Below are 25,987 nucleotides of genomic sequence, written 5' to 3' on the forward strand. Positions count from 1 at the left end.
CTCACAGGAGGGATGCAGAGTGCAAGTTGATGTTTGAAGCAGAGTGCCTGAGTGACAATCTGCTGTTTGCACTAACTCTAATAGAAGTTACACGTGCTCATCAGTTTAAGAGCTGATATGTAAATGGCCTGGACTATGTCAGGAATAACTCCAGAAAGTAAAATCAATCCAGTGGTTTACAGAGATAAGAGTGAACTAATGTTGTGGGAATTTGGCTGTCAGGGTTAATGCTGATCTAAGGAGGATAAGAATAGTGCAGAGTTCAGGAAATCCTAAAATAGGGGTGGCAAGGGAATAACTATTTATATGTTCCCTCATGTTTTGTATGTATAATATATATAAGATACCAGCTGGAGATAGCTTATCTGGCAGATCTGCTGGGGCTTGAGTACATGATGATGGCTATGGGCATGACAGGAGAATAGTCTTTCCTGACAGTGTGAGGATCTCTTGCATCCAGCAAGAGAAATTGCAGGAAGAGATTTCAAGTGATTGCAAGTTGTCAAGTGGAGTTTTGTTTGAAGGGAGACCATGTGGGCAAAAAATACAATGTTACCTTAATTTGAAAAATCATAAGTAAAAAAGCAGGGGAGGGTAGGAGACTGGTGGGTGGCATTACAGAGAAGAATCTTGCTGATATTTCTTTTTGGTATTTTTCTCTTAAAAACAAGAGCAAGCAGTACTCATGTCTGCTTTAAAATATATTTTCCACAGCCTCTTGTGTTTAGTAGGACTTCAGAGAATAGCTTTTTTGTTGTTGTTGTTAGAGGCACTGTGTGCCAATACAAGAGTTCAGTCAGTCAGTAAATTTCCTGAATTAGTTGCAGTAGTTGGAAGCAGAGCAGAGACTGAAAAAAGCCCCTTGCCACACTGAAGGTGACTGTGCCTAATCTGTGTGGTGCTGGCAACTTTGTGTGCTCTCTTCATGGCAGGGAAGTTGAGTTGTGCTACTCATGTATGTCCTGTGTGCTGCTGTGACACAAATTGCAGCATTTCTCTGCTGCCCCTGTTGAAATCTAAACTGGGTGTCTGTGAGTTCTGGCAAAAAGAGGTCACATAGTAAGGCCTCATAGGAAGACCCACACAGCAAAGAGTTTTTAGGGTCATAATTGAATGTCACTGATGTTGTCTCTGTTGCTAATGATTCTATTTATTAGGATTGCTGCCCAAGTGACTGCAGTTTGGAGTTTATCACAGTTTGGGTATTGCCTCAAAATAGGAGGGATGAAGGTGTTTAAGGGGAAGAAAAAAACTGTTGATTGAGCTCAGATGAATGAAAACCTAGCACATCATGGTACCAAGTGTTACTTGCCATGTTCACCTTTTGCCTTCAAAAAAATCCAGTAAGTCTCTCACCTTTGTGCTTTGCAAAATCATGGAGCAGATCCTCCAGGGAGCTATGATGAGGCACATGGAAAATAAGGAGATGATTGGTGACAACTAGCCTGGCTTCACTAAGGGCAAGTTGTGCCTGACTAATCTGGTGGCCTTCTGTGGCAGTGTTACAGAGGTGGTAGATGAGGGAAGGGTGACTGGTGTCATCTACCTGGGCTTGTGCAAAGCATCTGGTGGTGTCTCACATAATGTCCTTGTGTCTCAAATGGAGAGAAATGAATTTGATGGCTGGAGCACTCAGAGGATAAGGAGCAGCTGGAGAGAGGGACCCTTGCAAACCTCATGGAGTTCAAGGTCCTGCAGCTGGGCAGGGGCAGTGCCAAGCACAAATACAGACTGGGCAGCAGGGGATTGAGAGCACCTCTAAGGAGAAGGACTTGGCAGGGTATTGGTGGATGACAAAAAGGAATATGACCCAACAATGTCTGCTTACACCCCAGACAACCAGGTGTATCCTGGACTGCATCCAAAGCAGTGTTGCTGTTGGGCTAGGATGTGGCCAAAAAGCATAGCAACATGACTTCCTTCAGAGGCAAAAGAAGCAGAAGCCCTTTATTAAAGAAGCAACTACACTTTTATAGACTAGATCATAGAGCTGAGGATAGAAGTAATTTCATTGGTCCAAGTAAGGTAACACCTCTTACAAACATGCTTTTACCAAAACATCACTTCTGTGCACAACAGCAGGTGCTAGTTTGTTATTAATTCTTTCTCTCCTGTTTTTCTTTGAGTAGCTCTTTTTCCCTAGCTCTCATAGTATCTACAAAGCAGCATGGCCAGCAGGTCAGGGAGGTGTTTCTTCCCCTCTGGTCTGCTCTAGTGAGGCTCCACCTGCATCCAGTGCTGGGGCCACCAACACAGAAAGATGTGGACCTGTTGGAACGGGTCCAGAGGAAGGGTTTAAAAAATGACCAGAAGCCTGGAGCATCTTTCCTTTGAGGACAGGCTGGGGGTGTTGGGATTGTTCAGCCTGGAAGGTTTTATAGCAGCTTTCTGGTACTTAGTGGGTCAACAGGAAAGATGAACAGGGAGTGTAGTGACAGAATGAGGTGCAATGGTTTTAAGCTAGAAGAGGGTGAATTTCTGTTAGGTATGTGGAAGAATGATGATGATTAGATAGGAGCAGGTTGGCTAGAGAACTTATAGCTGCCTCATCCCTGGAAGTATTCAAGACCAGGATGGATGGGGCTTTGGGAAGCCTGGTCTAATGGAAGGTGCCTCTGTCCATGGCAGGGGGGTTGGACAAGATGATCCTTAAGGTCCATTCCAACAGAACCATTGTGTGATGCTGTGAAGTAGCAGCAAGCTCTAGAAAGTACTAGAGCACTGAGAGGTGTCCTGCCTCTCGAAACCAGTGTGCAGATAAATACAAACCCTAAGGAAAAACTGTCCTGTGTTACAGCAGGAACTCACCTTGATCTGTGTTTGACAGGAGTGCCAGCGGGGAATGGAAGAGTAGGAAGAGTGAGTGTGGGTATTTCAAAGCAAGAAAATCAGAGAGCAGGACTTTCATCTAACTCAGGGTGCCCAAGTTCCTGGAAAGCTGAGCTGTTTGTGACAGATTTTTGATCAGTTTGAATTTGACATTAGGACTCAATTCACCTGCTCTTGTTCAGCTGCAGTTTCCCCCACTAAGAACTTGTGAAGTTAGCCTGAAAAAAAAAAAAAAAAATCTCTTTAATGGTTGGGAGCTGTCAGGGAGATTTTTAGATGGACTCCACATGGTGTGGGACATGCCAAAGAGCCTTGGAAGCATTTGACACAAGCCAGGAGAGAAAGATTGAAAACATGCCTCTGGTCTCTGGAGCAGGATGTCTGGAGTAGCTGGATTTGAGGGGGACCTTGTAGCTCTAATTGGAGTTACACTGCAGCTGAGGTTTCTGCTACTAAACTTAAAACTTAGAGGCCCCACTGTGCACAGCAACACATGACAGCTAGATATGGATATCTTGTAAAAGATCATCCCTGGTCAAAAGAAGAGACAGAAAAAAAATCCCAGCCTGAGAATGAAGATGGGACTCAAGCAGACAAAATGTTTTGCCTGGGGTTATACAGCAGGTCATTTGTGGAGATGGAAGTGGAGCCCTGGACTCTCTGCTGGTGATGTCACCACCTTCTTTGCTGAAAATTTATTTTCCTGGGCTCACATGTGGAATGAGTCAAGGAGGATCTGTGCAATGGCTATGATACTCCTCAAAGAGGAGGATTTTGGGTGTGTTCTAGGAGTAGATTTAGGCGCAGCCTGCTGACGTCATGTGCTCTCATCAGTATAAAGCTTCCCCTTCTGAAGGCAGTGAGCAGCTCTGGAGGCAGGGCTGCAGTCTGATCAGCCCTGCCTCACATGGCCTCATTCACCTTGTTTAATGGGCCTGATGGGGATGTGGTGGTGCTGGGCTGTGCACAAGTGCCAGGCTTGCTGCAGGCAGTGTGTGTGTGTGCTCCTGCATCTTCTGTGCCCTGTCTCCTGAGCTGCTCCTCAGCTCTGCTGAAAGCACGTGTGACTGCAGTGGAGATACTGACAGCCTGCATTCCTGGGGAAGAGATAAGGCATGCAGGGTGTTCTGTGCATCTGGGCTTGTGTTTGCTGTGCTCTCCAGGGATGCAAATGAAGGATAAGGCTGGGTCAGGCCAGTGGTCTGCCTAACTTTTCCTTTTTGCAGCTGCCAAGAGCACCTGCTTGAACCAGTCAATATCAGTCCACAAAAGTCATGGAGAAAAAAGGATTTGTTTGAATTATTACTAGAGTTTCTAGCTTGTTCTTACTTCACTATTGAGTTTGTTTTTATAGGAAGAATCTTTGCTGTTATGAGTCACTCTGGCTTAAAAGCAGGATTTTGCTTTCAGATGCCTTTTGCCTTAAAAGGTGATGTTGCTCCTGGTGTTTGTCATTTTGTCAAGCTTAGGAATAAAAAAAACAAATTGAAAAATCATCAGGCAGCTCATTCTTCTCAAGAAACACTTGAAACTTCCATAGTTCTTTGTTTTATAAAAAATCAAAATACAGCAATACTTAATGAATTGCTGATGCTTCTTCAGGGCCAGCTTGATTTATCTAACAGTGAAATATCAGATGATGACAGTCCTGTGTGTAACAGGGATGTAGCCTGCTTGCTGGTGTGTTAGATTTCTAGACCGTCTGGAAATTAGTGTCATTAAACACCTGAAATAACAAGATTAAAAAAGCCAGACAAACAGCTGCAAAAAAGGTGGGAGTTAAGCTATGGCAAGCCAGGCACAGTTGATCTACAGACCTAATGTCTTTCAAGTGGGTAGATAAAGCTTAGTCTTGGCTGTGTGTGGCCACTAAGGATAGAACAGTTCTTTTTCAGAGGCTGGCTTTTTAACCCTGCATAATTTACAGTGGGGGTAATTCCACTGTGCTTAACTAGAAAATCTATCTGCAGTTTCAAACTTAATGCTGAGGAAATACACTAGCAGAAATCTTGTGGCATTAAACAGTGTAATTCATTATCAATTATAAAACTGCCATTGAAAAGAAAGGGATTGTTCTTCTCAAAATGTTTTGTCTACAGCTCTGACCTTACTGCTGCTTTTGTAGGTAGAGCTAACCTGATATGCATTGACTGATTATGCATTTAAATGTTTCTATGCATTTGTATATGGCCACAAACTCACTTTTCCACATGCAGCATCAGTTGGTGAAGTTTTACCACTCCCAGAAGAAGATGCTTTTATTTGTGGATATTTGTTACATAAACTGCTTCCACAAAACTAAGCTTGTTTCCTTGGCATTTGTCAGCCTCAGAAACTTGTATGTTTAGAAGTATTTACCAATTTCACTTTTCCTTGCCATGACCTTTTCCCAGTATAGGAAACAGAAGCCCGCACTCTCATGTGAATGCTTTCTATGCATTGTTCCTTGGGACCCACAAAGCTTGTTTCTTGTGCTGCTGGTGGGCTGTAAGTCACAGCCTGCTGTTCTGTAGACACTCTTTACCTGGACTTTCCTCTGCATGCCCAGCGTGCCTTGTTCTCTTGCCACTGCATGTTCACTCTCACATTACTCATTTGTAAGTGGAGTCAATGACCAAGTCACCTTTTTTTAATGCTTTTTAAAAATTCTGTATTGAAAATAAGCAAAAAGAGATTTCCCCCAATAAGCTAATGTTTATTTGCAAGTTTTGTTTTAGTAGCAAACATCACTGAGGTTGAAGAATGTGTGGGGAAGTACAGAGCTGGAGTGAAGGGGATTGTGGGGGCAGTAATACTGGATTGCACAGTTTGTTCCTGAAGTGTCTCCTGATCACCAGCTGTGTGTTTTACTCGTGAATCTATTGTTTTGTGTCTTGCAGTGGCATCACTGAAGGGGCCAGCTCTTACTGCTGTGGGAGATCAAGAGCTCCTTCCATTTGCATCTTCTGTGTCATCTGCATAACCCCCAGTTACAGTGAGTTTCTCCTGCACACACACTCTTCCCTCCAGTGAGGGTTTGTTAACTGTAATCTGTGATAATTGTCTTTCTCTATTTATACTTTCTCAGTTCACTTGCTACTGCAAAAAGCTTTGATTTATGAATCCCAGGCCAAAAGGATACACATACTTCTCATCCTCCTAACATCATACTTGAAGCTCATATTTGCAAATTCTTCTAGCCAGTTGCATACCTTGTGAGGGAAATGATCAAAGACTATGTGCTTTGGGTGAGTGTTCTGGTTATTCATCCAACAGGCAAGATGAGAACTGGACAAAATACTTTGTTCCTGAGAATAGCTTCAGAAAGAAAAACCTATTTAAATAAAAAATGGAAAAAAAGTATTACTTGAGCAAAGAAGATTAAACTTGTTCAGAGTGCCAGAAACACATCATACCTGTGTGACATCTAGTCATAGGCATGGCAGGTGAAAAGAGAGGGTGACTCAGTGCTGGAGTGTTCCTGGGTCTGTACCTAGATATACCCTTAAAATGAGATAATGGAATTTTCTCTGCAGTGCAAGAGAGCTACCTAATTTAGTGCTATTTCGAAACAGAATAAAAACTCTTGAAACTCCACATTCCCTCTTTTAGTTTCCACCTAAAGGAAATGAAGAAAGTGCTTCCCTAATCCTGCCAGCTATCTGTGAATGTCCATGTGACATGTAACTTGCCTGTGATTCTTTTGTCAATAATTCTCTTCTGGTAATAACTCAGTAAAACAGACTGGGGTGATTTTAGTATTTTGCATAACAATGATAACAGTTGCTTGCAAGGCCATCTCCAGTTTTCAGCCAATTCAGCCAATATTTACCTGGTTGGAAGAGCTGAATTGTCTTCTGAATTGGAAGAGCAGTGTATGTCCTGTTTGGAATCCATCTGCAGGACTAGAAATGTGGGTGCACATCTATGCATGTGGAAGTGTTTGTTTTGATGAAAAATTGAGGACTAAATGGACAAAAAAAAACCCCTGAGAGTGCTTAAGGGGCTGTGAGACACTTGTACAGTTAAATGGCATTGAATGTTATTGGGTTATGAGGTTGAATGTACAGGAATTAATTGTACTCAGGTAATGGATTCTCCTGAGAATTGATGGCAATAACAAGAGGAACCAATCCCTTAAGAGGAAAATGCCCTCAAATCTCTTGAAAGTTTTTAGGAAATGATTTTGGCACAATGTGTATTTCTAGCCTGTGTCAATATTGCAGATACATAAATTATACATGACTTACAAAATAAGAAAAGTTGCTTCAAGGGAGCTCTTGTGTTTTGCCTGTAAGGATGGAGCCAGCTTGTAACATATGTAGAGAATATTACCTGTCAGAAATTGAATATTGAGTGAAAGTAATTGTTTTAATCAAGAGTAGTTAAAAGTGAGGCTGAATTGAAGGAAAAAACCAACTGCTCAGCTGGAAGACAGCTTCCAGTGCTGCAGACATGCCCTGAGATGTATACTTTCTGTGTTAGGAATATTGATCAGGGCCATGGTTGTACCTTGCATTACCACTGCTCTTCCTGATAATCGCAACCAAGATTTCTTAACTTGTTGACTTCTCCTTCTTTTGCACCTCCTTTTTTTGCACCCAAGTTTAAAACACTATATGCACAGTTTGAGATACACTGAGCTCAGTGTTGTAGAGGAGCCTGAGACTTTGTGTTTCTGCTAAGAAGCATCCTAGGCTGCTTTCTTTAAAGTGGGATTTTTTTTGAGCAGGGCTCTGTGCAGAGCAGGTCAGCCCTGGTACAGAGTGGATGCTGGTTGCCCTGCTGATGCATTTGATTTCTTAGCCCACATCACTCTGGATGTTTTGCTTTCACTTCATTGTTCTTTTGTTGAGCCATCAGACTACCTGTAAAAACTGCACAGGTGAATGCTGGCAGATGTGTCTGTTGGAAGGAGAATGATCTGGTAGCTAACTTAGAACTCTGCAAGTCCAGTTTCAGCTCCATGATCTGCTTACAGATTCCCTCTGGGAATTCAGTAGTATGATTTAGTCTCTGTGCCAGTTCCCTGTCATTTAAAGAACACTTTTCACCTTGGATGGGAACTGAGGGTAGACACAGAGCCAGTGAATGCTCCAGCAGAGTGGTTGAAGAAGTAACATAATTTGTAACCAGGAAGTCTTTCTGTAATATTTCTGCACAGCCTAAATAGTATCCCTGAAGTCTTTTTAGCAGTCAAGGTGAGATGATGAGCAGTGCTTATGAGTGGGGCATGCAGGGTTGTACATAATGGCAGTGATGCAGATGTACAAGTGTGAGATTGCAGCACCCACTCTCCCACTCTGATCACTGAGGATGTCTCTCCTCTCTGAGTGAAAGTGCTTGCTTGGACATGGGACACCAGATGTTAGCTTGGGTTCACATTCCTCACCTGGGATTTCACTGCAGGTGCTACCATGTTCTTCATGTGGCTTTGCCTTGTGCAGCCTCATCAGCTTAACTCCTCTGGCCTGCCTGTTGCATGTTGGCTTTCATTATTTACTTTAGTGTCATAGTAAAGTCTTCCACCTTGCTTTCCAAATGTCACCAGGCAAAGTTCTTTTCAGAATCTGGTTATTTCATGGCTGTACAGCCTACCTCAGAATTGTTGCTGTCCCTGATATGTGAATGAATAAGATCTTGATGGGATTGACAGCTATAAAACATTCCCTCTGAACTCTGAGATGAAAGTGAGACATTTCCTTTCTCCTTCCAGAGGGCTCATCTGCTGTAAGAGGAGGGGTGGCTTCCTTTTCTAAGATGTAACTCCTATCAGGTATCATAGCAGTGTCTGCAGCACTCCAGGGCAGCATGCTCTGATGCCTCATGCTATGGGAAACTGGGAATGAAAGGTGACTCTGCCAAGAGGCTTCTGTCTGCCTTGGTAGGATAGTTCACATGACTCCTGTGGCATTACCTGGAGCTCACTGGTGATGCAGTGGAAGGGAATTAGGGGAAAATTAAGTTTGGATTCAAATATTCAGGTTGCAAGGATACTCCCAGGGGTTGATCAGCTTGCTTGCTAATGGCACAACACAGGGAAGAGAATAAAGAGTTTGTTTGGTTTTGCACTGCAAATGCATAAGCCACCCTTGGTTTGGCTTTCAGCCCAGGGTGAAAAGGCTGGCTGATCACCCTGCTCTTTCAGTGTTGACAGCTGTTGTTGTCAGGGACAGATGTGACTTGGGTCTGAGATGGGGATAACAGTGTGAGTGCTTTTTACTGGCAAGGTAGATTTTTAGGAGATAATGCAGTTTGTCTGTTGCACAGTTAAAGGGAAACGAGAAAGGCTTTTCTGTTCTCTTGGTGGATTTTTCTCTTTTTTTTTTTTTCATATTGATTCCTCTGATGCCAGGAGATTTGCTCAAATATTCTATTACTTAATGGTCCTAGATTATATCTTTGGTTCATCCAGTCTCAAACCATTCCTCCTCATGCCAAAACCAGTTACTGTACTAGCATGGAAGCAGCAGTTCTGGGACACCACTGACTCTGCAGATCTAGATCTGTGTGTTTGATCCTTACAAAAATGTTATGAAAGCTGAACAAGAAAACAGTGTAGGAATTTGGTGGGCAGATAAACTGCATTCCTATTTCAGGCTGTTTATTCATAGCTTTAACCTTTTTAAGGCAAAAGGAGGCTTTTTTAGCTTGCTTTTTTCCCCACTTCCTTATTAACCAAAACAAATTTCCCTCTGGAAGGAGAGGGTGGAGTTGGGAGGAAGGAAGGGTGGAATTGAAACTGTTTCATTAAATCAGTTTAAATATCATTAACACACGATTTTGTTTTTACATTTACAGTTCTGAGCACAGAAAAGTCTCTCTACACTTCCCAAAGAGGGGAAGCCTTGTGGACAGAGGGGGGTGAGTGAGGGCATGGAGACAATGAAGTGGTTATGGAAAGCTTATGACTTCTGCCTGGGGCAGACTGTAAGGAGGGTAATCCAGCTCTCCTGACTCCTGGTGTCTGTGTTTTGATGGTTTTGTGGTAAACTGCTTCTGAAGCAGAGAGAGCCAGAGCAGCTCCAAGTTTCTTTATTAGGTTGGTGTGACTTTGGCTTTAACTTTCTGACTTCAGCATGCTGCAGAAAGGGTGGGTGAATCCAGGGCCTGTGGATCAGCTTTGTAGAAGGAAGGATAAGTATTCCATACTTTGGGACTGAATGATAACCCAAGAGCTGGTGCAGAGCACTGCTACTCTGTGAATCTCTTGCACTCTGATGTTGATTCTTCAGTACCTTTTAGTTCTCCCTCCCTCTGTTGATAAGAGTTGAATGATCTTGACAGTGGAACATCTGTGAAGTTCACCTCTGGTGGTGGAGTGTAGAACTCCTCCATGCTCTCCTGACTGCACATGTTACTCCAGATTAGATCCTAAATAATCTCTTCTTGCAATGTTTTGCTCTTGCTGTGTGTACTCCTGCAGTGTAGGAGAACCAATGAAAAACAGAAGTTGTCTCTGTGTCTAAAGAAATAAAAACTTTCCTGTTTTAGAAATGCATAGGAAACCTGCCCCAAGACATGTAAATCCTTCTCATCCAGTGATAACCTGTTATAAAGTTATTGAACTCTGTGTATAAGCTCAGACCTGGAAAGACAGCCTGGTTGTCCAAGCCTGAGTCCCAGGGAAGACTCCCTGCTCCTGAGGCATCAACATGGGACAGGACCCTTTTCTGTGGACTCTTGGGTTCTCTCTTTATCTGCTTTCTTCTCCTCTTTGACTTCTCCCACTGGGAAGCTGCTCCAGATCACAGCTACTTCATACTCAGATTCCTCTGACTTTCAGCCAAGAAGACTTCATGGTTGGTTTATTTCATTTCTGCACCAAGATAATCCTATGGTTTAAACGTCTCTTTGCATTTCCTGCAGCTGCCTCTCCTCAAGTGTGCTGCAGGCAGTGACCCTGTCCTCTGTTGTGCTGTGTTTTGTCAACTTAAACTAGTCAGACTTTCCTGAGATAGGCCTCTTAGTCTAACCAGCACTTCCATGCACCTGCTTTCAATTCAGTAAATTGCCTTTGAATTTTGCTGTGACAGAACAGCTCACAATAAAGATGTAAGAAAGGACTGCTTGCATTAATGCTTGATTTCAACATCTAACCATTAACTGGCTTAAGCATGAGCATATATATTTATATAAATGTTTGAGAAGAATCCTCTGGTCTTGCTTTGAGGACATCAAGTAATGGTGACTTTTTTTGCACAAGAATAGTTCTGTCAATGGCTGGCTACTTTTATGTTTAACTAGGTACCTTAATTTGAATATTCTGCCTTCAGTCACTGCATCCTGAAATCCCTTTCCTTGTTAGTTTACAGAGGCTTCTATTATCACAAATCTGATCTCTAATACTTGTAGGCTATGTAAAGCAATTAGTAAATTACAGTAGTTTGTATTTCCAAAATCAAACACTCTTATTCCAAGAAAAAGTCCCCTTTAAGGTGTCTTTGAGTATCCAAAAATGGCTCTCTATCAGCTTGCAATTCCAGATAACACTAGGCACTACATCAGCAAGAGTATATGCAGAGAATTAAAATAAAGTCCATTATTTATGACCCTCTCTCTGAGATTCCCTGGCTGGTGTGAGAAAAGTGGAACTACTTGGAAATACTTTGCTTCCCCCTGGATTTCTGGCTTCTTTGAAGGTTGTCTTGATCTTTGTGAATAATCTTGGGTTTATACGTTTGATTTCATGCCAGCAAACTAAATCTTTCTGTAATGCGCATTCCTTCAGGCGTTGTATATCATCAAGATTTGAGGGATATCTCCCAGTGTTTGTTGTAGTGCTGTTTTCCCTCTGCTGGCACCAGAGAAGCAGGATGAGGTTGTGGGTGAGGCACAGCCTGCTGTGCACAGTGTTGGTCCCTGGCTGTGCCGCCTGTCCATGAGCGAACTGCGCCGTCGCTCCCTGACTCTGCCCTTTACCTGGGGCACTGCCCTGCTGAGCTCTTGCACTTCTTAAACCCTTCCAAAGACTCTCTCACACCTTAGCCATTGGCCTTACAGGGGTGGTGACACTGGGCTGCTCGTGGAGATTGCCTTGATCTAGCAAAACAGCACTCTCACTGTTGGGAGTGTTCCTTCTTAGGATGCTGGTCAGGAGGGCTGTGGTTTTCTTTTTCATTCTTTGTGCACTCTCAATATATGTTTTCTGTTCCACACTATTTCTTCTAATATACTCTAAATCAGTGGCTTCTAACCTTTTTGGAGCAACAGACACAAAGTTTCTGGCAGGCTGTGCTCCTTGTTTGTCATACATCACTGTTCTCTCATTCAGAGTCAGTAATTTTGCTTATTGGAGAGGCTACAAACGTTTATCTTGCTCCTGTGAGCTTCTACTGGGGGACCATTGTGTTGCTTTCAGCATAAGGACTGCTTTTCTTCTGCTTCACAGTGCCTTCCTCTAAAGTCTTGTTTAAAGGTGTAGTAATACAAATATATTTGTCCTAAAATCAATTGAGTAAATACCCCATGCCTTAAAAAAAAAAAAACAACAAAACCCCAGGGGGTACAATTTGCCTTCTGAATTTAAATTGAAATCCTAAAATTGATAGGTGTTTCCTTGTCTGTTGGAGTTTTAGTCCAGAGCTAAATGATTTTGGCAAAATGCTTCCAGGCACTTAACTTTGATAATTATGATTTCATTTATAATTATTAATAAATCCTTTCACAATGACAAGGTTTTGCCTTTAGAAAATGCCTGTGAGCCACTCCTGCTAGATTACACTGCAAGTATGTGTATATAATTTATCAGATAAGTGTGTTAAGGTAGCTTTAACTTTTTAAGGAGGTGTCTTCGACTGTGTACACCTGCTCTTAGATGACACCTTTTCTTAGATGACAGACCTCCTTGTTCCCTGGGTATCCTTGACATCATTTATAGAATATCACAAACTCAGCAATTAAAATAACTTGCCATACATCCCATTGTTATTGAATAGTTTTTCACATATGCAATTATAGTGTCTTCTACTTTCTCTTTTCACATTTTTCTGAAGGGAGAAAGTGCTCTTCTGCTTTTAAAAGTATTCTTTTCCTGCTTTGTTGCAAGTGGTTAGTTCATTCTGCATTACTCTTTTAGTCACTCGCACTAGTCCTTTAAAAGTGCAATTACATAATTCATATAAATTTAGAAAGGGAAAGATGAAGATCTCTCATGTCTATTTTTTATCCTCCATGGAAGCTGGGAAGAAATCAGGTTAGGATTCTGGAAAGTAATTAGCATTTGAAATGGAGGTTAAGATTAGACAGTTTCTCACGTGTGATGGAGGAGATGATTCTTTCATTGGGAGAAGTAATCTCTGTTTTAATAAAAGACTGATTTTGAGTCCTGAAGCAGCTTCACCATAGCTGTGTGGGGTTTTATTTTGTTTTGGTTTTTTGTTTTTTTTTCTTGCCAGAGAAGGTCAGTGTCTGGTTTACTTGGACTTGAGAGTCCAAGTAATACAGCCCTCTGTATTAACCTAGAATGTGGGCAAGCAAGCAGCCTCTGCTTTGGAATTTGGTCTGAATAAGGCTGATTTTATTTGTTTGTACCACAGCAGTGTTCACCAGCCCCAGCTGGCAGCTCATGCTGTGTAAGCACTGTGCAACTGCAGGACAAGAAATGGTTCCTGATCAGACAGGCTTCAGCCCATGTGGAATAACTGATCACTGTTTTAGTAAATGCTCCTGCCTGAATAGAGACTTCACCCTAGCTGTGCCCAGCCCTTCCAGACAGAGGGAACACAGTTTGCACTGAGAGCTGCACTTTGTGCATCCACTGTGCTGTTGGTCTATGTAGAGTGGCTGTAATTGTGTTCCAGGTGTGAAACTTGGGAAACATCCTTGCACACAGGCTGCTGTTTTCCCTGAGTAGCACCTGGAGAAAGACAGTGACCAGCAGTGGGCTGCTGGTGTCCTGGTGACACAGTCCTGCCTGTGCTTTTCCCAGAGAGCCCCAAGGAGCTGCACAGGGAGAGGAGCTGAGGGCTGTATGAATTGCTGTAACCTGCTCCCAGACATCTGTGCTATGGGACAATTCAGCACCTGTCAGGAGAGAGATGAGGGAAGAGGTTTAATTTCTGCTAGGGGCTTTTCAGTTTGGGCTGTATGAGCTCTTCTGCCATGTCATATATTGGAATGTTGCAGTCTACATTATTAAGTTCTATTTAAGGACTCATTTGCCTTGTTCACTTAATAAGAAAAGGAAAACAAGTGTTGTTTTAACAAAAATCTGAGGCTTATGATTTTCCCTTCTGCTCCTGAAACCTGCATCTAAACCCAGGATTAGAAATTTATGGACAGCTCTGATGACTTGAATCTAAGGGAGAATAATTCAAAACTGTCAATCTCGTGAATTTTCCTGTGATGCTCTTGAGCTCTTGATGCTCTAAGACCTATTTGTTTTAATCTGTAAGCTCAGGAGTAGTGTTGCTTCCACTTGCATTTTCCTTGCATTTAAAAAGCTGTATCTACAGCTATAAGGGCTGCATCTTGAGCCATTTTAAATGGCAACACAGATTGCATAGAAGCTGGAGACTTGTTTGTGCTCTCCAGAGTAAGATTGCCAGTTGTCATAGTGTGAAGTGGATTAATTGCTGCAAACTCCATGTGTGTACTTGAATCTCATCTCTGCAGTCATTTTGATGCTTTGAGTCCACCATTAGCTTCAGATGCCTATAGCCCAGCTGTCTGCCTCTGACTGACTTATATGGGCTCTTGTTTCCCAAGGAAAGGGGAAGAGATACTTTAGGACATTGTTCATCTGACCCTGCTTTAGCCAACTGCTTTAGAAACGGATGAATTCTGTCCTGCAGGTGACTATTTCTCTCCACTGACTGTAGTGTCAGATGTTGATGACAACATTTGCTGAAATGAATCCTGTATGAAATATATCCAGTTTTAAATTTAACTGGTCAGGCATTTTCACTGAAGTGTAATTCCCAGCTGGCAAACACATCCTGGTGCCCAGGGAGCTGGTTGTGTGCTGTAACTTTCTCTACTTTTATTCTCCAGCTCTTTATCTAGAGAATGAAAATTATTCCATCATGACAGGAACACTGGCCTTTAGAAAGCTCCTTTTATCTACACAAATACTTTCTGCGGTATTTTTCCACTTTTGCTTATCCATCTTAGAGCTGGATTAACTTCAGAAAGACCTTGTATGGAACTCTGAGGCACATTTATTTCTTTGACCAGTAAATCAGTATTATAGTTTCCTGGGGCCTGGAAAAGAGGGTATTATTATGGAGTTATACTAAGTCCACTTTCCTGAATGCTGAATTTCCGAGGAAGAGATATAAATCTCCCCTGTGCAGGAGAAGAAGCTATATGAAAAAGACTTCAGGTGCCTTATTCTCTTTGTGTTTATGCTTGCTTGCCTTTCTTTTCTACCTTCCTCCCTTTCCTCAGGTGTTGCTATATATTACTTAATCTCCTTTGAGGTAAGTATAGCTTCTTTGTCACAGTGTGGAGCACATTAGTATTCAGAAGAGCCTTTTCCTGTGTCAGAGACAATATTTTGCTTCTTTGTAACCCTAACCTTCTTGGAACTCTCCAGCTAATATTTTTCTTCCCTTCTGTCTTTTATTGACTGTGGTACATTGGGTATTGCTTTGCTCCTCAGTAACTTTTTTGGTTTTTGTTCATGACTAATGCATCCATTTTATGAAGGCATGAAATGTATTTACAGAGGAAAGCAGAGCTGGTTGCAGGGCTTGATGGAAGTGGCAATAAGAAGCACAGGCTCTTGAGTCAGTGTTTTGTATACAGGAGGTCTAGCATGCAGCAGAGACAAATTCTGTGGCCCCACAGGATCCTTCTGCTGTGTGTGGTCCATCTGGGAAGAGTTGTGCTGAGGCTTGCTGGCAGGGGCTTAGGTGAGCAGAGAGGGTGACAAAACAAGGTTCCATTCTCCCAGCTCAGGAAATCTCAGCTGCTTTGCACCTCTGTATCTCTGCCCCACCATTCTTTGTCTGCTTGCAGTGCAAACTGCATCAAGAGTAAAGTTTACTCCTCCAATGCCAATACAAAACAGCATGTGGAGCTTTGCATCCTGTCCCCTGCCCCCCTTTATCTTCCTTCCTCTGTGTCCTACTGTCATTTTAGGAGATACTGAAGGAGTTCCAGTAACTGAAGCTAGTTTTCACATTACTTTTCTCCCCTTCCCTCCCCTCATCACTGTAGTCATAATAGCCTTGACACAATCTCATTGTATGCATGTTTCAGAAGGTTTGGAATCCTCATGGCATCCTTTGGAATCCTCATGACATACATGCTTTGCAAATATTTATCGCTATCTTCGCATGTTGGAGCTCTCAAGTAATTTCTGCCAGGATCTTCTCATCCACAGCAGATCTTTGGACCACAGAACTGACATATATGGGGCATAATAGGCTGTGAAGGAACACCTGGGTAGTTTCCTGGTATGGAGAGGGGATCTGCTTTGGTTCTGGTTGGGATCCCCTAAAGTTCTAGGGAGATAATAATTTGGCAACTATGATAGTGAGGGATTAAGTAGACAGCTGATGGTGGCTGTAAGGAAAAACACTTTTCTATTTGTTTGGGAATGTTAGTCCAGACCATCCTTCTTTTTGTCATGGATTAAATGTGGTTGTAGCTTCCCTGTTTTCATCTGACATGCTCAGGGCCTGAAATACAGACCTGTGATTCAGGGTTACAGACCAGTGTTTCAAGTGTCTGTTCTGGCATTTCACTAGCAGGGTTGTCTTGTTCACAGCTGGTCTCTTAAAGGATGCAGCTAACTTGTCACATTTAGGCTTTGGTGAGTCAGTGTTGTTGATTATTTGCAGTGAAGTCACACCTTCAAATAGCATTTATTTTTGAGCAATCCACATTTTGATAACTCTCAGCCTTCTCCATAATTTGCAGGTAATCTAGTCTCAGTTCTCCACTTTCCCTTTGGTGTTCTCCCAGTCTTACAAGAATGTTGTCCAACCAAAAGTGGTAATGGTCACTCATGAGCTGTTCAGAAACTTTTGATTCTCTGCTTTCAAAGTGCTGTAAATCTAGTTCATGGATGACAAATCTGGCCACCTAGGCAAATAAACAAAAACAATCAACACACCAGAATTTTTCAAGATGAGGTAAAGCTCTGACAGGAATAGAGCAGTAGGAGAGTTGTTGGTGGGGAAATCTGACAAGTTAATTTATTTTTGGTGTTTTAATTGGAGCGGTTGGGAGACAGAGAGAAAAGATGGTGCAGGAGACAAGAGTAAAGAAGTCCTGGGAAAGGGGAGCAGGGAAGGAACTGTAAACATGACCAGCAAAATAATCTACTTCATGTGCAAAGTCCATTTAAATGTAAATTACCCAAAGTGATTTTTAGTGGAATTTTTTATCAGTGCAGTGTAGAAAGACAGAATTATTTTCCCCCTTGTTTAAATACGTGATGCAGACAGCTGTAGAGAGCTATAAACATCCCTCATCTCTCTACTTCCTCACACCCACTTCTTTCCTTTAGGCTCTCTTTGGAGCTGTTCCCTGCAGCAATGCTTCCAGATAGTGACAGTGTGGATGTTCACTTCAGTCACCAGAGCCCTGTCAGGGCCAATTAGCATCCTAATGAGTGGCATGTACCATCTTGGCAACATTCAGCCTGTGCTCTGTACCAGGGGACCTCTCCTCTTAAGAACCCATCTTGTCTCATCTGGACTGTACTGGTCATAGAAACCTGTTTAAAAAAAAAAAAAATTTCCATTTCATCTTGTCTTCTAAGTCCCAGGGGCTTCAGCACTGAACAAATATACTGTCCTTTCTTTTTGCTGAAAATGATGAATCTTGGCTTCAGGGAGGGGACTTAAATCAAACCACTGCTCTTACAGGTACTGAGGACTTCAGGCTGAAGCTTCAGTGAGGCAAAGTAATGCAGTACTTGTTCTTCAGAGCTCTGAATGAGAGCAATCAAAGACCAGCCACATAGTCTTTAAATATTGAGTACCTGGCCAGTATGAGGACTAAAGTGGTGCTTTTCTGAAATTACTGCTACCTGTTGTTGTTTGGTAGTCTGCTGCAAAATCCACTCCAGTAGCATCTGCTGTCAAAACTCTGCTTTTCTCATTCAATCAAACCAGAGCTGAATGCAGCACAGAGCTCTTTTGGGTAGCACAGGCCAGGGCATGCAGGTGAGGAGATTTAGGGGAGGTTTCACAGCTACTCAGTACATAGTGGGAGTCCAGGGTGTAAACATGCCCTCAGCACCCTTTGTCAGTGAGATTGTACAGGCTTTGTACTCTGCTCTGCCAGACTGGAAGAGGAACATCTCTAGCAGCAGCAGAGGTAAATGCTGCAGTACTAAATCACCCCATCCCCATGCTGTGTTTTATTGTTCAGTGACAGCATGCTTTCAAGAGAAACCCATGCATCTATCCTGATTTTCAGCCCTAAAAGTCAGTGTTCTTGTTAATATGGCACTGCTGTCCAGTCCTGCCATGTCCTAGCTCTTCAGTGGCTGAAATGCAGAGCTGTGATGCCAGGGCCAGCTGGTTGGCACAGCTGGCACAGCCACACAGGGTCATCTGGAGGGAGAGGTCAGCAGTTTAATGGTCCTTAAGAGCAGCCAAATCAGTGGTGATGCCAAAGAGCAGCTGAAGGGCAGTGTGTTATAGTGGCTGCACTGCAGTAGGGAGGGTTTCAGTTTATGGGGCTGTGGAGGTGGCACCTTTCATTGGTAGCAGAGCACTGTGTGCTTGTGATGGCATTGCCAACATTCTGAGGACAAAAATTGATTTTCTTCCCTGTAAGGGACAGCAAATCTTGAGTGTGAACTCTGCAGAGTGAGCAAGAATTATTATTTTTAAGGTGATAATGGTTCTTAAAACACACAAAAAAATGGCCCTGCCATCCCCTAGCCCAATGTGCAAGGCTGAAAGACAGCACATTAACATATCCACATGGTGCATATGTTATTTTTAACATTGCTGTGAGAATTTTCCTGAATTTTTTGAATGGCGTTTGCATTTACTATCAGAATGCTGTCACATTGCTGTCATGACTTTTTAAATCCTAAACTTAATGTTTTGATGTGATCTTCTGCAATGTCACAAGAACTTGATGGCCAGGAAGGCTGCAGGTACATAGATAGGAGCACTGTGTTTGTTGAAGTACTTACCTGCACCTCTTGTCTCTTCTGGATGTGTCCCCAAAAGACCTAAACCTGTGCCCTGGAGCCTTTTCTTGGGAATGCCACCTTGAATGCCATGGTATCTGCTACAATCTGGTTTGCAATGCACTGAGCCAGCTCTCATGTGCATGAGGTGTAGTAAATCAGCAAGGCTGATGAGCTGCATGCTCATGAAGCACCCAAATAGAAGCCCTCCTGAAATGGCCCAATGGTTTGAATTCTTCCTTTTGTGATTTCTTATGTGCATGATTTAGTTTGTAGATACCTCTGAGATTGATGCCCTCTGTCCTCCTCTTGTGGGTCTCTGAGCATCCCCAAATCTGACATTCTAGCCATCACAAAGTCACAATATGCTGCTTTCCCAGGGCGTCTTGCATTAAATTCTGCTGAAGGTCACACTCAATTTTTCTTTACGAACATGAAGGCCAAAAATTTAAAGTAAAACATAGCCTTTAATAAAAGTGTGATTATTGTGTAATGATCTCTCTTGAGAAGCTTAGGTGCTTAGTGAAGTGTCAAGTATTAGATTAAATGGAGAAAGTTGGCAGAGCTGATGTAAAAGATGGATAACAGCAAGGCAGATTTTCCCACATTAGTCTGCCTATATTCCTAATCCTGACCTAGAGCAATTCTACCTCTCCCTTCAGAGTAAGGAAGTGACTGGGTTTCTGTGTCTAACAAGAGGATAGAGCCCTGCTGCTTTCCAGAATATGTATGGGAAGAGAGCATGTAAGCTCCCAGGCAAGGGTTTGGGGGCCCTGACACAGATTTGGGCAACTAAGCACACGTATCACCTGAAAGCCAGGGTCTGGTCAGTTGTCCTCTCTGCTGCAGAGAGGGCACAGCCACAGCATGAGCCAGCCCTCCTGTCCCAGTGGGGCTTCACAGCCTTCAGAGCCATTTGGTTTCTTAGGACTGCAGCCAGAGGCTGCGAGTTAGGGATTCAGGACTGAGGCTTGAGGGTGATCCCCAACTGCCCAGCAGAACATAAATCTCATAGGTGTGACTACAGACATATCTATTGTGGCCAGATTTGCAAAAATCATATAGCTCGCTAACTCCCACTGATCTTTAGAGGATTAGGTGCATTCATGAGTTTGTATATCAAAACTGCCTGCTTCAGTTCTTCTTTTGCAAATCAATAGAATATTCCATCTTGTTTTTACCTCCCAGTCTCTCTTTGTAAAGATGCAAGGGATTTATCCTGAGGATTTGTTTCTAAATCAGTGGGGACATGCTCTCAGCTGGGACTCTCATCACAGGGTAATTACTGCTTTATGTCAGGGTGCAGAGCTGTCACACACAGTTTTCTGCTCAAGCACATAGTCAAATGTCAGAGTCTGCAGCTCAAATGTGGTCAAACCAATAATCTGAGTACTCGGTGGTTTTCTGTAGTGCAGGATGATTCCCAGAGATTAATGTAAATGAAAGAGCCTTTCTAGTGGAAGCAAACTACAATTCTGTGATTGCATTAGATGTTTCAAATGGCTCTGTAAAGACTTGGCAACTACATATTTTTGAAGCACATTCATTCTCAGTGCAGGTTACATCCTAGCTCAGTGATGAATTACTTTAAACTTTAAAATGAACTCCTTGTCCTGATGTCAGGATGGATTGTGATCTAAAGGTGACTTATAAGAGAAAACAAATATTTATTTGACTTGTGAATTTTTTCATCATATAATAGGTAAAAAGAGCACAAAGAGCAGACACTTCTTGAAAGCATCAGTGGTGGCTGAAGGAATACTAAAACAAAAAGCATATCAGATCCATGTAGTTCTTTCAGACTTGCAAAAATTCCTTCTGATTGAAGTTCCTTTCATGTCCACTTCAATTAAACACTGGAGAAAAACTCTACATTTATTTCAGAGTTTGTGTCCTTTTCAGGTAAAGTGCAGGAGCTTTCAATGTCTATTCCCAGGACACTTGTAGAGGAGACTTGCAGTTGGCTATGCCAGTTACAAAAAGCTGGCTCCAAAAAAGGTAGGAAAGGAGAGCTTAGGGTTAAATTAAAAATTTATCCAAATACTTGGAAGGAAGAAAGCTGCCATCATCTTGCTACTCCCAAAACTCATCTTTTCCAATTGCTGAGACTGATTTTAATTCCAGTCATGGTCTATATTTGTCTGTACAAGTTGTTTTTTACCAAGTGGCTGATAAAGTCTTGTCTCAGCATCATACTGTAAATCAAACTTAAAACCCACATGACCTGATATGATGGCTGATTTTTGGCTGGAATCAAAATATCCACCTTAGCATTTACCTTTTTTGAGTACAGACTATGGAGTTTTGCTTATTTCCTGCTCCACCTTTATGCTTACTGCTTTTTTCACTCATTCCATGTATGTGTTTAAGGGATTTTGAGGAATCTCAGTGGAGTTAATTGGTGTACTTTGTGTTTTTTAGGATAAATATTTTTTCAGCAATAATCTTGAATATCAATAAGGAATTAATAACTTCTGCTTGTGTCTTCATGCATTTGAGGTCTGCATCATTCCTAGTGTGGCATCCATGGCATGGTATTTAGACAAAGCCTTTCTTATGAGGGAAATTTGGTGTCTGCCTTTGAATTTGGGCTTGTTGTGGGCAGAGCTGTGGTAACAAATTCCTGGTCTATCCACCTGTAAGAGGCCATTAAATCTGTGACCTCAGCAGGCTGGGGGACACATGGAAAACAACTGTCTCAGCACATACACTATACCTGCTTGATTTACTGTAATCTGCTGATGGATCTGATTCCTCAATGTATATCCCCTGTCTGGTCACATCTGTGTTTCAGGAACTGGGAGTACTGTGGAGCCAAGCAGTGGGTTTGGGTGAAGCAGGAAACAGAACTGTATTTGGTGTGGAGTGAGCAGCAAGTTGCTCTTCTGTTAGAATCTATTCACTCCCTGTTTTGAATATTTTCAGTTGGCTGCAGGTTTGTTGTGAAGCAGTATAATGTACTTATACATTATGGCCAGCAAGGAGAGGACTTCTGAGCTTGGTTTTGGGGTCAGTGTATAAAGTCTTTGTGCCAGGGTTCTGGAATAGGATTGGTAGCAGGATTGCCATGCTGTCTGTAGTCTGCTGATGCAATCTGTAGTTCTGCTGGATGAAGGGGTGTCAAGATACAATAGTTATCTCACAAGAAACAGCAGGAAAGATGTTCCCTTCTTCTGTTCTCAGGCTTCATGAGCTGTCTCTCATTTTGACCACAGAGTCTGTAGAGCTGGATGGACTAATTCCTGAGCTGTGCCCTGGGTGGCTTGAGAAACAAATGTTTAGTATGCGGGAATAGTGGCCAGAACATGAGTTTTGAGGATCATGCTCTCTTGTTGCAAATTACATGAAAGAAGGTTCATTTCTTTTCTGTGTGTGGGACAACAACTTGAATGCTGTCAGTGGCTGCCTGGAAGGCAGCTGTGCCTTGTGGTCTGTTGTGGCTGGCTGGCTGCAAGCTCAGGCAGTAGTTAAAATGCAATCCTCCTAGGATTGGCAGCATTAAGGTGCCAGGACACAGTTCTACAGCAGTGATCTGCAAAATGTCTGGTTGTGCAGTTCATTCTGGCCCGTGTGGCTCCTGAGACGCTTCATTGTCTATCAGAGCTGTATGTTTTCTCCCTGTTCCAAAAATGTGGTCACAAATACTGTGTTTCTGGCTTATTACTTTGAACATTTTTTTCTGCCTGCTCACAGGGCTTCCTTTTCCACCACCCAAGTGCAAAACACTCATCTTGGTTGTCAGCTCTTCATAGCCTACCCCTGCCCTGTGCATCTTGTCCTGTGCAGCACTGAGACATCACCCCCATCTGCTCTGTCAGCCTTGACTCTTCATTTGTCATGCAGTTCTGAAAAACCTCCTTCGTGTTTTCTTCCGTGTCACATCTGGCAAGAGGAGCACTACTTAAAGGTCACCAAAACTGACAACTTTTCTCATTCTCAGTCCTCCCATAGCACTCTCCTGTGCCAGCAGCAAGCTGGGAGATGAGGAGACAGCTGCAGCACAGGGAGTACCTGCAAAGCTCAAGGGAGAAGCTGCTGAGTGACAGAGCTGCCCGTGTCCCCCTTTCTTTGCCCATGTCAGTACTGTGGCTGCCCAGGGAGGATTGGGGTGTGGAAGGTGGGAGACACTGCCTGCTGGGGCTGGCTGCTCCCTGCTGAGCCAAGGCTGCCTCTGGGCAGGGCTCCTCAGCCTTTACTGAGGGGTGCCTTCCTAAGGAGCTTTTTGGGGTGATGCAATCGTGGTGCCTCCCTAACTCTGTGAATCCCCCCAGGGACCTTAGCTGACAAGTCCTTTAGGACAGGGACAATACCCCCCTAGCTTTGTGCCCACTAGATGCTTAGCAAAATAAGTAGGAATGCAATTCCTTCACTACTTCCAGTGCTGGTCACTATAAGCTTGTTTAAGGTCTGCCCTCCTTTCTTGCATGGAAAAGCACAGTGAAATTAATATTATACATAAGAGAGAGAGAGAGCACATTCTTTCAACAGCGACAGAAATAGTGTTGGCTGTGGTTTCAGTACTAACAGCAACCAAAGCCCCCTCTAAAAGAGAACTTTTCTCTGTTCCACTCCCTTGGTAGACAATTTTATGGGCTTTTTGTCTCATTATGTTTTATTTGCCCCAGTTGTTTGTATATATAAAAAGACTAAAGTAGAATTATTGAATAAAATCCCCAGTGTTGAATTGTTGTGTTGCTCATATGGCTTCACACAGATTATTTTTTTAAATCTTTGTTTATAAGACACTGTGTATTGTACCTCCTCCCAATGGCTGCACTTCCCCAGATGAGCTAGAATCTGCTCCTAATGCTTTTTCCTTAGCTGACTGTAATTCTGTTCTAATTTGGGAAATACTTCCTTTTTGTGTGGCCAAATGCTACATGCAGCTCTGTTATTGATATATGTGCATCACAACTAAGAGTCTGATTGAGAATCTGCATGGGACTCTGAATCTTTCATTGATTTTTCCATAGCTTTTGACTGTACCTCTAATTACCTATCGTTCCTGGTGAATCTGTGCTGCTCTGTTTACTTTGCTTGATGAGATAAGGATCATTCTGTTCCTTGGTGAGATGTATTCCCAGGAGCCTACCTTTTTTCCACCTGTGCAGTGATCACTTTATATTTTAGCAGCCTGATGCTAATAAGTGCTGCAGCATTAGCTGTGCCTTGGAGACAAAGCCCCTGTAAGACAGCCCTGATGTGCCCATGGGTTTTACATGTTCCTCTCAGCCAGGGTGTAAATGGGTGACTGTGGCTGCCCTTAGTCTAATGAAAGCTCCCCCAATACTATGTTTGTGAAGGGATGACATAGCACTCTCTACTTTGCTTATCTTGCTCATCTCTTATGGTCCTTCCTTGTTAATCCCTGGTTGCTATAGTGAGTTTTCTCTGTGCTCCTCTTTATCTTTTGTCCCACTGATATTTTTGCAGCTTCTTTTTGTGTGGTTGGCTTTTCTATCCCCATTTTTTTCCAGTGGTTGCTATTCTTGGCAATGTGAATGTCACTTTCTTTCTTACTCCTTGGTGTTTGATGGCTTTTTTTCATCTCATGTGACAGTGGACAGGCAGCCAGTCCTCCTCTGTGGAGCTGAGTGGATGCTTTGAATGTGCATACAGCTAAACAATGATCATCAACTCAGTGTTCCCTGACAGCTGGGAGGAAGATTACAGGACCATGATTTGTATCAGGGTGGTTCACTGATATAGTCACAACTCAGGATTTGCTTAGGTAAGTGTTCATGGGAACACTACAGCCTGGTGAGCCTGATCAACCAAGCAACTGGACCAAAGGAAAGATGTAGAACCAAGAGCCACTGATGTGTGCTTTGCACCAAGATTGCAAAGTCCTTGCTCTTGTTTTGAACACAGGCACTCAGTTTCTGCAGAATCTAAATTTTATCTGTAGCCCACATTAATTTATTGCATTCATGTATTGAGCTGGCTGCGTTCAGTATGTCGACAGAATGGAGAGATGATTTAAAAACATGAAGTGTTCTGGACAGAGATTAAACTGTTTCCTTGTTCAGTATTTCATATCTCTCTATCAGCCATGAAAATTGAAACTGCAAATATTAATAAATTAATTGACACATTTGCTACTCTCATTGTAATGATACAGCCAATCCACAAGCAGTCATATGATGAGTCATATCTTCAGAAGCAGGAGATTTTTTAAATCATGAGGTTATTTCACAGTATTGGGTTTTGTTTTTAATTTGTCTCCTGCTTTATGAACATTTAGGCTTATTATTGCCAGGCTTTCTTCTGCACTCAGGAGGAGCAGAAACTTACTTTGTCCTTTTTTCTTTTTTTCTTTTTAATGACAGGGTACTTATGCTCAAGAAGAGACCTACAATAATAGTAGTAAAAATTGACATTTCTACACATTTCTCTGCATTCTTTTAGTTATGATTTAAAGCACTTTAAAGATTCAGCTTTCTTTGACAAGCAGTGAATAATATTAATTGAAGATGCTTGAAAAACATTTATACTTGACACTTCCCCCACCCTATTCTTTCCCTCCCCTTCTCCCACCCCCCTTTTACCAAATTCAGAAGTTGTTGTAACATCAGCAATTGTTTTCTCAGTGCCAGTGCACCAGGACCACAGTGCTTTGGACAGGAAACCTTAGCAGGGTAAATTCCCAAAACTTCCTCAAAGATCTTGTTGCAATTTTTTGCCCTTGTTTAGCTATTTGTGTGGGAGGATTATTTTCCTAATGTTTTTGATGGCTGTGTTAGTGCTGTAGTACTTTACTAGGGCCTGATGCTCATAAATCACAATGGTGTTATAAAAAAAAATTACAGTAGCCAGATTTAAAAGCACTTTGAAGTGTTGTAGTTGCTTTCAGTACTGAGTGGTCAGGTGATAAAATGACAATTAAAATGAATCACCCCTGAATACAAAGTATTGCATGTAAAAAGAAAATAATCTTCTTCCCTACCAAAAACCACACAAAGTACTTGAGGGTAGTGATGATCAGTCATACCTACAACTAATGCTGCCTTGGGCAAGTTGTTCCTAATAAGTCTTTGGAAGAGTAAGCACCGTGTTCAGAGGTGATTAAAGAGG

General features: G+C 42.5%; 1 protein-coding gene across 2 annotated transcripts in view; it reads left to right on the top strand.

The window, feature by feature from the left end:
• TSPAN4 (tetraspanin 4) overlaps positions 1 to 25,987 on the top strand; it is a 401,000-nt gene that overhangs the window by 59,609 nt on the left and 315,404 nt on the right. The window contains exons 2-3 of one of the 2 annotated variants that reach the window (XM_079308960.1): positions 5,709 to 5,803; positions 9,610 to 9,672. The gene's annotated coding sequence lies outside the window, so the exon portion shown is untranslated. The remainder of the gene's footprint in view (positions 1 to 5,708; positions 5,804 to 9,609; positions 9,673 to 25,987) is intronic. The other variant, XM_079308959.1, reaches the window with a different exon arrangement.

The sequence above is a fragment of the Erithacus rubecula genome, assembly GCF_903797595.1.
Source record: "Erithacus rubecula genome assembly, chromosome: 6".
Taxonomy (NCBI): Eukaryota; Metazoa; Chordata; class Aves; order Passeriformes; family Muscicapidae; genus Erithacus; species Erithacus rubecula.